We start from the raw sequence: 13,074 nt of genomic DNA on the forward strand, positions 1-13,074 counted from the left end.
CAGGTTGCTTCCCAGCTTGGCTTTGTTTCTCTCTCTGTTGCTGACTGGACATGCTTTTCACATGCGAGAGCCTGTATTTGCAACCCTTGGTGCTCAATTTTAGAAAACATTCCCTACAAGCCTCTTAAAATTCATTCCTGATGGATGAAACGCACCACTCAGTAGACTGTCAGTGCTTAACCTGTCAAATTAAAAAATCTGAGGGTATCCCCACAGCGGCCAAGCCTTATGATTTTACTGCGAGTCTCGCAACATTTGGCGTTTCTTTTAAATCTGCAATTCCTGAAGGCAAGTAATTATGTAAGAATCTCAGTTTTCATTTTTGAAAAACAAAAAAAAAACCACACACACATGCTTTTAAACTTCACAATTACCAACAAAAAAAGCTCTAAAAACATAAACTGACTGTGGCTTAAAGGCTAAGGAATGATAATTCACATCAAGGATTCCAAATGTATTATTTATAAAGAAATATAATAATTTGACATCTAAACTCGCATTTTGAGGCACTAGGGACAGCAAATCTGGCTGAAGAGAATTAATTCAGGAGAATATTTCAGTACTAGAAAATGAAAGGTGGAAGAAGAGTCAAAGACAACTCAATTTTGCATGTGAGTGAACAGCCTCAAAAAGCATAATTCAAAGTATTTTCCCAGCTCTAAAGGTAATAATAAACACAGAAAAATGTTAGGGAGGCACAAGGCAGTGCAGAATGTTAGTGAGGGCATAGAAAAGACATTGAGACTCACCACATGCCTCTTACTCTGATCCAGGACTATGCAATCCATAAGGATCGTTCGTTGTTCCACACAAAGGTGAACATGCAAAGAAGTTTGTAAAGCATTTGTGCATCAACACTAGGGCTACCAGAGCCAGAAAAAGCTACCTGGAGGTTTCAGGAACTACGTGTCCAGAATATTGATAGGAGCTAATTAATTATTTACTACTTTGGTGTTCTTGCAAGCAAGGAGCTAATTAGGACCACCTGAAGATGAGGTGCTTTCTCACTTTTGAGCATACCACTTCATCAGTGCCTCTGAAACAGCTCCACAGTTCCATTTCTTGGTTGGCACAGCTGTGGCACATCACACCCTTCTCACAGGCAGCTCCATCCTGCGTGCAGGTCTGCAGCACAGGAGAGCCTTCAACAGCCACCCGCTGACTTGGGACACTGCTGTTCTCTGGATCCCCAGTTCAATGGGCCAAAGACCTGACTCCTGCAACGCAGCACTTCTCAAAAAACATCTGCCAAGCTAAACATCCAAATGTCCTCATCCTTTCTGTAATTATTGGTGAGATCCTCAAGTACCTTTTCACTTATAGCCAGAGGATAAAAAGATGTCAAAAACTCATATAAGTTCAGTGCCTGCAGCCCTTTGCTACTCTACGCCACCTAGGTAGATAAATCACTTCTGCAAATACTGCCTTTAAATCAGGATTTGTGGTGAGGCTGCAAACACAGTAATAACCCCTAAAAGCATCCATTTCTTCTCCACCTCCTGCAGCAACTTGCAGGAGAGCCAGCAAAGCACTCGCCCCACAGACAGCGCCAATGCCAAATCAGCAGGAAAGAGCTCTTGAAGCGTCCAGCCTCTTCTGATCGCACAAGGAGGGTATTTTCAGCTTTAAAAGATGCTATTGCGGGTGCAGGCTACCACCTTGTCAGCTTGAAAAGAGCTCTTGAAGTAATGAATGACTCCTGTTGTTTCCACCAAAACAGGGTATCATTCATCCTGACACCATAATATATGGGTTCCCCACAGCTACGCAATGCATGGAGGCACCTGTTTAATTCATAGACATTTTACAGTAGGGTACTAAGGGGTTTACATCTTTATGCAGTTAAGCAAATTCTCCATTTCTTTATTGTTTGTTCAGCACACAAACATTTAGCCATTACCCAGGCCCACTTACTTCTCACCAAAAAAATGAGGCTTAGCCTCCTGGGCTCCTTTATCCCCTAAAGAACTTGAAATGCATGCAAGTGAACAGAGCAGTAGAAGGAATAACTGCTTCATTAGTTACTTTTCAACATAAGAAGTTAAGGGCAAAAATTAAGGTACCAAGTCTCATTCAGATCCGAGGTCCCCCACACATTATCCAGCTATAATAATTAGCATGTTTCTACCTGTAAGACCCCATTTCACACTGTCAGCTTACAGGGAGCCAGAGACGGTAACATGAACACCTATAACACAATCAAAGTACATTTCAGTTTCCCTACGACCCCAAAACCCAAGAATTCCCATAACCTCCAGGGTCAGCTTTCCCAGGCAGGAGTCTGAAACAGTACTTGCCAATCTGAGTATTACAGATTTGTTTGCTAAAAGTAAAGTACAGAAAAAGTAATTAGTAAAAGGTTCTCTACAACAGGGTAAGGGCAGTGATCGAAAGCACAGCCACAGTCTCCTGATCTGCAAAAACTTGCCCTGGGAGATGGGCTGCCCCTGAGCAGGAATTTGGTCAAGCCTCACATGGTCCTCGGTCAGACATTGACCATGCTGGCTGGAATAACAGCAGGAACAAGTCAAGGGAGCACAGATGCATGAAAAATCCCACTGAAACCCAGCTGATTATGTTGCTTTATCTTCTTTTTCACCTTCTCTGTCACTCCTGATTGCTCTTCAGCAAATGCTGTGACTGACAGGTAAACTTCAGATTTCCTGCTGCCCTATCCAGGACCGTGAAATTGTAAAAAAGTTGCAAAGAGAATGACGACATAAATACCCTTCTATCTGATCTACCACAGCTCTCACATGACAGCTGCCGCTTTCCAGGCTCCTCTTTGTCCTTCTGGCAATAAACATCAAAGAAACATCCCGGAAATTAAAAGCAGCTGAGAAAGACTCTGCCCAGCTGGGAAGGAGCCCATGGCAAACACAGTCCCAGGGAAACTGGACAGCAATGCCAACACAAAAACCCGGCTGGCACAAGCACTGCATGGCCAGCTGAGCCCCTCCAACCCTGTTGCTTTAGTCCTTCAGCATCCACACCATTATCAGTGCAGAGCAGGGACAAAGTGCCACCATGTCCCTTTGGTGATCAAAACCAACTCCCTGAGCAAATTTGTTTATCAAAGAAATAAAAATCTGTGTCATTTGCCATTACTGCTCTGTTTACACCACATTCAAAACATTAGGCTCCTTTGTTTTTTCAGCAACATATGATTATGTGATTGCTCTGATGTGAGGGGGCGGAGGGAGCTGGAGAGCGGGCAGGACAGCAAGGATGCGGAATTGCATTTATTTTTCACAATGCCTCTTGGACAGAAACTCATTAAGGTTTAACTCGCATCCTTCCAAGCAATCATAACACATAAACATAATGCAATCAATATACAGTGCAAAGGAAGTTCCTTGGGGGAAAATAGGCTGGACTTAGTCCAAAGCAGGTGGCACTGTGCCCACAGTTCTTGTGCAGCAATTCCGTATGAGCAGTGCTGCTCCACACCTCCATCCTTCCAAAAGCCAAGAGGCCAGAGCCTTACCTCCCATAAAACATCGTTTTGACCTTGTCCTTGGTCATTTTATACTGGCTGAATAGATGGCCCTCCAGACTTCACAGACTAAAGTCTTTACTGATAAAAGCAGGACGCCTCACCGCAGTCTGGGTGCGAGAGGAAAGGAGGACCCAGACAGAACTGCAATGCCGATACGGTGCATTGCTCACTTGATCAGCAGCTAAACATATCCCTGAAACTGCTCTTGTTTCTATGTAAAACCAGATGCAACACAATTTTGCCTCAGGCTCAGCAAGACATTAACATGTTGGAGGATGGAAGCAGAAGGGGAATTCACACCTGGATGTTTTTAGTTATTGAAAGGGAAAGGACGTGTGGGCATGGAGAAGAGAGCAGTCACAGGGAGCTTTGCCTTCTAAGCTAAAGTTTGGGCATCTCAATCAAAAACAACAATCCCCAGAAGTGCCATTCTACTTTCTTCTGCCCTTAGAAAAGTCTGAGGACACCTTCATTTTTGACATTAAGGGGAACAGGCACAGAACAGAGGTGCATCTGTGCTACGTGCAATATTTTCTTCCATTCTCACTGCTGAAACCCAGGGAGGGCAAAGCAAAACCTCAGTAAACCAGACCCACAGACCTGGGTTTGGACCATCTGAAATGTGTGCAGCTACCTGTGAAAACAGGATGGAAAGGAGAGCACTTCAGGTCCCACTGCCAGCATTCTGAAAGCATCTTTACTAGACCTGCTGTCACAGAGACACAGAGGCTGCGTTATACACACCAGGGCAAATCCCAGCCTCACCACAGCACTCTGTTCCTCCATCCAGGGAGGCAACGGCTGAGGAAAATCATCAGACACACCCATACACATGAACCCAGAAGGATGGGATCCTAACTTCTTGCTACTTTTGCTTGCATGCATCTTAAAACCATTGGAAAATTGTTTTAATTGTCCTAATTTTTTTATTATTATTATTCCCCGTTACTAAACAGCTCACTAAACCCAAGTGTTGGAGGGCACCATTTTAATTAGCCCTTAGCTGTCCCTAGGTGGAAAAGGGACCTCTCAGATGTTGGCAGGGACAGTTGTTTGGCCCTTTGCACTCTGAATTGCTGAATAATTGATGCTGGAAACCAGCATGTATTTATTCTCCTCCCTTTCTAACCTCTGGCCACGTGAGGCACTTTTAGGAGTGAGTCTGCTGGGGATGTGGAGACACCACCTTCATCAGGAACACTAGAAATAAGGATTTGTCCCTTTCCCTGTCTTGCTGGAGGTTGGATGCCCAACCATTTTTTAACCTACCCTGGCTGCCACAGGGGTAAAGAAAATCTGCTACCTCTATCGATAAAGCTTTAGCTGTTTTCCTAACCCTAAAGCTCCTTCCCAACCTTCACCTCCCAGTCTGCTATTTTAAGCCTGTTCCTTCTTGACCTGTTCATTACGTACACAGGGCATGCCCAGAGGCTCTCACTTGCCAACTGCAAACCAGACCTGACGTGTCAAAGATTATGCAACCACAAACAGGAGGAAATTTCAAAATTTAACTGAAAATTTTGGGGGTTTATATGCTTATAGCAGCACTGTTCCACTTTGAAAGTGCATGCAAAGGCATACACCATCATCTAATGAATATAAACATCTTATCTATTAGTAAGTAAAAATATCAAGAAGTACATGGAGAAAAGCCAAAATAATCTACCTGCTCCCTTCAGACTGTAATGAGTACTCTTTCCTGGCCGGAGGAAGCACCTGCCACAATCATGGCATCAAACAAAACATCACCAGGGGAACAAGTCATAAAAATGCACCTTTATAAATAATGTCTTGCTCATTAACAAAGGACAGGAAAAACACAAACATTAGGAACCTTTCATTTAATCCTTATTTATTATGGATGTAAAATCTGGATTTTATAGTACTCAGATCCTTCATTCCCAAAGGCATTTCCCAAGCAGACAGTGGAGATCCTACAACCCTGGCAAAGAGACAGCCTTAACTGCTCATTGCTCTGCTGAGCTTCACATAATGTTTCCTCTCAAATCTTTCCCAGTTTCTAGCTGGTGACACTTAGTGTTTCTTTCTTTAATTAGTGTTTCTGTCTTTAAAGCATTTTAGCTTGTTGGATGGCACAAGTAACTGGGAAAGCAATTACTTTCAAATTTCAAAGAAAAAAAAGAGAGTATTCAACTACCACAGTGCAAAAGCATGTGCTAGACTCTGTAAATTGTGGTGCCTGTTCAGCTCAGATTTCCTTCTTTCTATTCCAGACGTTTCATTTCACACAGTTGAACATGAATGCCTTGGCCTCAAACTCCTTGCTGAAGCACACCGGGCCCCTGAACAGTTAATAATCTCTTTTCTCCTGTTCCTTCTCACCTTGAGATAAAAAAGCATCCGTCATTATCCAGAAATCAGCAGCACTGAAAAAATAAGCAGCCTTTAAAGTCAGGCGGTTTGCCGCCACTATGTCCTTCAATGAACTCAGCCTACTTTCACCTCTTTAATTCCCTGCAAGGATTGAAACACGTTAGCTGCGTGCTGACTTTGCAAACTGCATGCTGAAATGGGAATGCTTTGGAACAAATTACACTGGAAACTAACAGGTAGGCAAAGAACTGAAGAAACAACTTAGAAGCACGTGAATGAACAGGTCTGTTATGCCAGGATGCCACAGCCCATAATTTAAAGCCACACGATGTCCCTTGAGCATCCCCAGTGCTGGCCTGTGCCTCTTTATAATTTGCAAGGCAGGAGCTGCCTTTCCCCTGCCGAGTGCCACGTACAATACCCACAGGTAGTAGTGGTGTCCCTGGTACACCCAGGAGACAGATGCCATAGGAGGATAAAAGCAGGAACACTGTAATCAGTTTGTTGACAATAAGAAAACAAAAATCCATACTGTCCTATTCCCTTCCACACTGAAATGTATTATTTGCAGTTCTCCCAGTTCATGTTCTACGATTTCTGCCATGTTCCCCACAAGCAACAAATATCAAAACATCAACCTCTTAGTTGAATTGAAGATTTTAGAATCTCAGGGGCCAAGCAGGGAGCACATGGCCCAGGTCTTTCCACATTTTTCTCTTACTACTGAACTCACAAATGACAACAAAACGGCAGTTCCAGGTGCCCTATCAGCTCCCCAAACCCAGCTGGCAATCAGGGCTCTTTTAACCAAAGATGACAAAGACAAAAAACAAGAAACCCCAAACAAAACAAAAAAAAAAAAAAAAACAAAAAACCACAACTCAAAAAACGTGTGTTGGTGAAACAGAGTTGTCCTTGATTTGTGGTTAGCTTCTGAACAGGCTCCATTTTTCAGGCTCCTAGTCCAACCCTAAGTTTCCTGAAAAGAAGGAAAAATCTGCTCCTACAAACACTTAGCAGATGGCTTTTGATTCTTCCCAGGTGCTAAGCGCACACGGTACCCACTAAAGTCTGCTCCAAGTGTAGGAGTGCAGAGCTAGACCATAAATTCTACCTCCCAGGTTCCTCTACATCTAGCTTAGTTACACTGTGGCTTATTTTGTTGCAGTATTGACCTTAAACCATAATTGAAAAAATAAATCAGTATGGCTCAGCCACGCATTCAATCTCATTCCTGCTCTGTGCTCAGACCAAGCTGGATGCCACTGGGGCTCTGCTTCACATGAACACTCCTCTTTTGCTCTCAAAACCTCCTCTTTTACTGTCACAGCAGGATTGCTTTTTTACTCTGCAAAGGCATGTTGCTGTTCCCTTCAACTACAGGAGAAACACCAGTCAATAGTTAGCCCAGGCTTGGTGGAAACCTTGAGATGTTCTAAGAAAACCAAGAGCAAAGGGGCTGGAGGAGATGTAGGAACGAAGGACCAGGCAGGTTATATATAGCTTGTAAAGTGTCTCCTCTGCCTAGAAGGAGAGGATAAAACAGCCAAGAACAGACTTGATTGCTAGCATTTGACCCCGAACCAGCCTCCTGAAGATACAGGACCCAACCTGCAGCACCGGGGAAAAATCCCTCTGAGGAATTCTGGCGAGAAGCACCAGCCATCTCCCACACCACCACCTTTCTTGTTTCTACAGCAGGCGGCGACTTCAAGGGACACACTGTGCTAAATCACTTTGCATAAGGCTGGAGTTACTTCCCCCATATCTTGATCTAAGAACAAGAGTACATTGGTATGTGTATACAATACAGACATGGCTGTAGCCGCTCCAGATGCGCAGGTAAATGGGGTTCTGCTCATCTCAGTTGCTCTCTGCAACTTTGGAAACCCATTTGTCAAACTCTTTTATCTGCCATTAACAGGCACCAGGAGAGGTATTTGGGCAATTTAACAGAGCAGCGAAGCGCTGTAAGATACAGAACAGGAAGCAAAAAACACCACTTAGGAGTATTAAATAATAGAAAGTGTTTGCTACATTAAAAAAAAATCACCACAATACTCAGAGAGCATGCCTGGACAACTGTACTTGCATTACATATACACAAGCACTTGTAACACAGCTGAAGGATTTAATCAGTCAAATACCTGATAATTGCTGTTTCCAAAAACATGCCAGTGTCTCCCCTGGGATCTGGAAGACCTCATTTGTCCTCAACCGCAGGAAACACCACCCTAGCGCCTTCCATCCACCCAGCTGCCCTACCAGCCAGCCTGACCTCCCAGGATTAGCCCAAAAGCCAGCCAAGCAAAGGAATAGAAAGGAAAAAAGGTTAAGCTCAATTCATAATTGGTGGAGACAGGTGATATAACACCACCCAAAAGCTACCAGAGTGGAATGGCACGATGCCAACACTCAGCTAAGGAGCAGTAAGAAATTTGCTCAGAGCAGGAGCACTTGGAGTTGGCTTCACCCATGCCTGCTTTTCCTCATCACCCACTATTTCCTTGAAACAATTTCCATTCTAATTTTCAAAAAAACACATGATTAAACAGAATGACTTCCTAAAAAAATAAGGATTCTTCCTCTAAAAAAATCCTGATACTATCTTTCCCAAACCCTAATATGTATCAGAACAGTGCACTTCTTGTTGCACTACTTGCTTTTATTTTAAATGCCTCAGGCACTGATTCAGTAACTGTCATCCCCAAGCAAACATTTCTGTGCCTATAGGCTCCAAGGAGAGTACTACTAACTTCACGGTAATAATCAAAACGCCAACACGCCTGAAGACTTGTCCATACCAGGATCACTGACACGAAAGGGAAAGCATACACCAGTATTTCCATCTGCACTTTCAGTGCCTCCAATAGCTATATGCAAGTTCACTTGCACCTACACTGTCCCTGGATTATTCACCTTTGGCCTCTGCACTAGGGTTTAGCCAGATCTGCTGCAGCCTGCCCTATACAGAAAAAGCCTGGACCAGAACAGATGCGAACACAAGTCCTTCGAGGCACCACTGGAATTTGGGTCTGCAGAGACAATTAGAGGCCCCCTAATAATCCTCCAGGACACACTCCTGTAGCACACAGACAACCTCCAGTCCACACACACACACACAGAGCTGAGCTGGGTCACACTTGCCACAGCCTGACCCCTGACAACCATTTTCTGGGTGCTTAGAGCTAGTCCAAGTCCATAAACATCTCCCCTGTGCAACCTGAAACCAAGACTGGTCCTCAGCAGGTCGACCTGAATCAAGTCGAACTCATTTTCAAGACAGTTTGTGGCAGAGGGAAGCAATCAGCTTTTGATTTCCAGCAGGTAGAAAAGCACGTTCCCCAGCCCATACCTCCCATGCCATTAACCGTTACCTGCGGGTACGCTGCCAAACGCAGACCGAGAGCCGCTACTCATTCAGATACACTGGGTGCCTGCTCTGCAATTTCCTTTTTGCTGCTTCTTTTGCTCCTAGCACTCCTGGGAGACTGCTCAAAAGCAGCCAACCAGTCAAGGAACACAGGATGCACAAAGAATTAATGGGACTTGTTGCCTAACTTACTTCAGTACTTTTAAAACGTCCTCCAAAATGCATAACATATTAGATCTGAACAAGCAATTAATGTGATGTTCTCAAATAACAACCCACACAATTAAATGAGACATAGACCGAGACTGGGCTTTGGAGTTAAACACAGCACTTCTCTGAGCTGCCCAAGGACTTATCTTAAAACGTGGGCACAGTCCTTCAAAGCAACCCCATCATCTTAGAATATGCAAGGCAGACATGGAACTCTGGAACATGTCCTCTCATGTCACTGTACCAAAAACAAGAAGCTGAGGCAGGAAGAGATTAGAAATTTGTTCAGCATAGTCTAAAATGAATAGGATAAATGCCTACTCGGATGCATCTCATCTACCCTTCTGTGGTAGCTGCTAGAAGACAGCAATCACACTGCTTATCTAGTATCTTCAAAGAGGTCTTCTCCACCAAGTTGTTTGTTTGGGTTTTTTTAAACTATGCACATCTCTGCATATCCTGATACCTCCTGCTGCTGCAAGTGCTTTGCAAGATCTGAGCTCTCAACAAGCGATGTGGAAGTGAGTAGACCTTAATGAACAATTTGCCTCTTGTCCACAAGCTCGTTCTCCCCTTCCCCAGCCCTTCCCATCACACCCCAGCCTGCCTTGCACCAGAGAGCAGGAAGGATCCCTGTGCACCCAGAGGGGACATGTTGCTCCACCTATTCCCAAACTACCTGGAGCATGAAAGCAGACATCATCCAAGACCAAGCTCTCCTTTAACATCCATTCCTGACATAATTTGCATGAAAAAAAGAAACTTCTTTTTGCCGCTTTTCTGGCCTCCATCAGACATTGGCAAAGACCATCTACAGGTGCTTTTGACTGCTGTTGCTTTCCAAATACTGAGTGACTGGCAATCCCAGAGCAAAGTTTACATTAATTCAGTAATCACGCTATATTTATTGAAAGGCTTATAATCCCATGAGTAAAGACATTCAAGAGGCTTAAGGAAGGGAAAAGCTGCTGACAGGAGGGCACACGAAGAGTCACTCATAATGGCATCTTAAGAGCGTCTGTAATCAACAAGACACACATGGCACAGGGAGTCAGATTAAGCACAGCCATCTTGCTAAAATGATTTGAACTGTGATGTGGGCATGAAAATGAGGCAGGCAAATAAAAACCTGTCAAAAAAGGGGATAAAAAGGTCTGCATTATGATATTATTCAGGTCACCAATGAACATTTCAAGGCTGAGAGTCAAGCTGTCGGTTTCCTGGAGGTTCCTCAGATGTTTCAACTAAATGGGAATTTTCTTGTCATCTGTTGACATTTGGATCTGACTCACTCTTCATTCTCCCCTTCTCATACACATTATGCATGCTTTCATGTGCATGCGCACGAGTGTGTGTAGCCAGGCACACATTTACACAAATTTATCCATATATTCTTGGCATACTCTGGTTACTCTAAGCCGAGAAAAGAGCATTTTGGCCACAGACTGTGCCCTACCAATGCAATCTTCTCTCTCTCTGTCCTATCAAGGTGCCTTACATTTGATATCCTGAAGTCACAAGACATCATTGCTTCTAGAGCTGACAAGAGAGCAGTCTTCACAGTCCATTTAACCTCTCTATTCAAACAGCAAATCGATTTTTTTGTGATGCAGACATCTGTCCCAGTAGGGACTAAACCAACACTCACCAAATTATTCTTCCCAGATTACAAAGGAGCTATCAGATGGTAAAGACTTCTCTCCCAGTGACTCAAGCTTTATTTGAGTCACTGATGGAAAGATGAAAGCTTTCCCGCTTTGTGAGACAAAAATGAGAAAAATCATCCCCTTGTGAAGAACAGAGCACACAAGATGTCTCTGCTGGTTACTGGAGCACAGGCAACATGCATGAACCTACTGGGAGCTTAAGTACTGCTCAAGCACACTTCCATCGTTCCTGAAGTTACTCCTAGTATACCAAAGATCTGGGACCATCAGTGTGTTAGAAGTCACACGGAAAGTTCACTCAGGCTTGTGGAGCTCAGCACAGAGCTGAATTTTATCCTTGCTGCACACTTGGAGGGTGAAAACAAAAGCAAGATTTTTCTCCTGAGGTGGGTTGTTTTTTTTTTTCTGGACCAGCCCTACCTTGACAGCTTCACAGTTCAGAGAGGAAAGGCCACATCACCTCTTGCCCACTGGCTGAACCACCACGTTTCCTACACAGTAATACTCTGTGGTAGCCAACACAAAAGCAACCATGTTTCCCTTAAAGAAACTTTCCCAGGGCTTCTTGCTGCTCAGAGCTCCCCAGTTACAAAAGCCAAACCTCAGAATAACCTACACCAAGCAATACCGGCAGCAACAGCAAGGCACACATGTGAGCATCAACCATATGTTAAATGCATGGAACAACCTCTGGACTCCCTACCCCGTGTGGCACATCGCCAGGATGGCCTGAAAAAGTCAGCTGCAAGTTGCAACCTCTTCTTCCACTACCTTAAAAACTCGCCAGTGCCCAGGGCAGCACAGCACCTCGAAGCCATAGACTGCTTGTCCTACCCTGACAAGCATCATCTCAGCCAGACTTTTTTAAGCATCTGCCCTCTGCATAGAGTCCAGAGTTATCAAAAGTATTGCTTTTTCCTTGAAAAAGACAAAACAAAACAGAAGAGTACTTACATATTGCAAATACTACAACAGAATTTGCCCAGACACGGTACTTTTCACAATAGGAAAGAACCTTATGGCACCTTTATTACTTAAACTGCCAGCCACCCACCAAAAAGCAGCAAAGTCAGTCTCATTTTAGACAGAGACTAAGGCATAAATTCATATGCCACAGCACAGAAGAGACTGGCAGTCCTTTAGCAGACACTGCTGAGAGCAGAAAACTATCATGATCCACCGCAGTGCCCTCTCTGTGATTTTAAAGCCCCTTACGAAGTCATGCAAAGCATACCCATTAAAGCATCTAGACGGGTCTAGGTGGAAAGGGAGGGCTATTCAAACAGATTGCCTGCATTTATGTCCTTCTACTCTTGATTAGAATTTTAAAATGACAAAAGGAAGGGCAGGAGGGAGAAAAGTTTGCGGAAGTTTGAACGACAGAAGAGAGGAGATGCTCAGACCAGTGTTTAGCCTCTGCAGCCAGCACTCCCAGCCCCACACTGTGCCGATTGCTCACCCAGTGCTAAAAGTATCTCCAGCATTTTCCTACAGTCACTCTTCTGCCTCAGAATCAGAAATTACTACTGAGTCACTCCGTGTGCAGTGACCAGAGGAGATAATTCTGCAGTTATGAGTGGGAGCTGGTCTGTCTGCTCACACAGGAGTGAAGAGATAATCTGCAAGCCAATATCCACACTAATATGTGTCCCAAATTTTTAAACTGTGTCTTAGTTCTAAAGCTGTTTTTTGTGGCATTCCTATACCTCACCCCTACTCACTCTATTCTCTGCAGCATCACCTCCCTCCAGTGACCATCTTAAATTAACTTACTCTCACAGCATCCCCAAAGGAGTGCTGTTAGTTGTCATCCTTACGTCACAAACAGGTAATTGAAACGGAGGCTAAGCCCTGGATTCAGCCCTGCAGGTTCCCACACCTTGCTTTCCCATGGGCGCTCTATGTCCCCAGAGATGCTGAACCAGCCAGGAACTGCTGTGGGGTGCAAAAATCTCAGATGGGGCTGAGGCTTCCCTTGGTGATTTATCCAA

At 44.2% G+C, this 13,074-nt stretch overlaps 1 protein-coding gene across 1 annotated transcript in view; it reads right to left on the reverse strand.

Annotated features, from left to right (window-relative positions):
* GRIP2 (glutamate receptor interacting protein 2) overlaps positions 1–13,074 on the reverse strand; it is a 285,022-nt gene that overhangs the window by 180,561 nt on the left and 91,387 nt on the right. The gene's annotated exons all lie outside the window — the stretch shown is intronic.

Source organism: Falco rusticolus, chromosome 4 (genome assembly GCF_015220075.1).
Source record: "Falco rusticolus isolate bFalRus1 chromosome 4, bFalRus1.pri, whole genome shotgun sequence".
Lineage (NCBI taxonomy): Eukaryota > Metazoa > Chordata > Aves > Falconiformes > Falconidae > Falco > Falco rusticolus.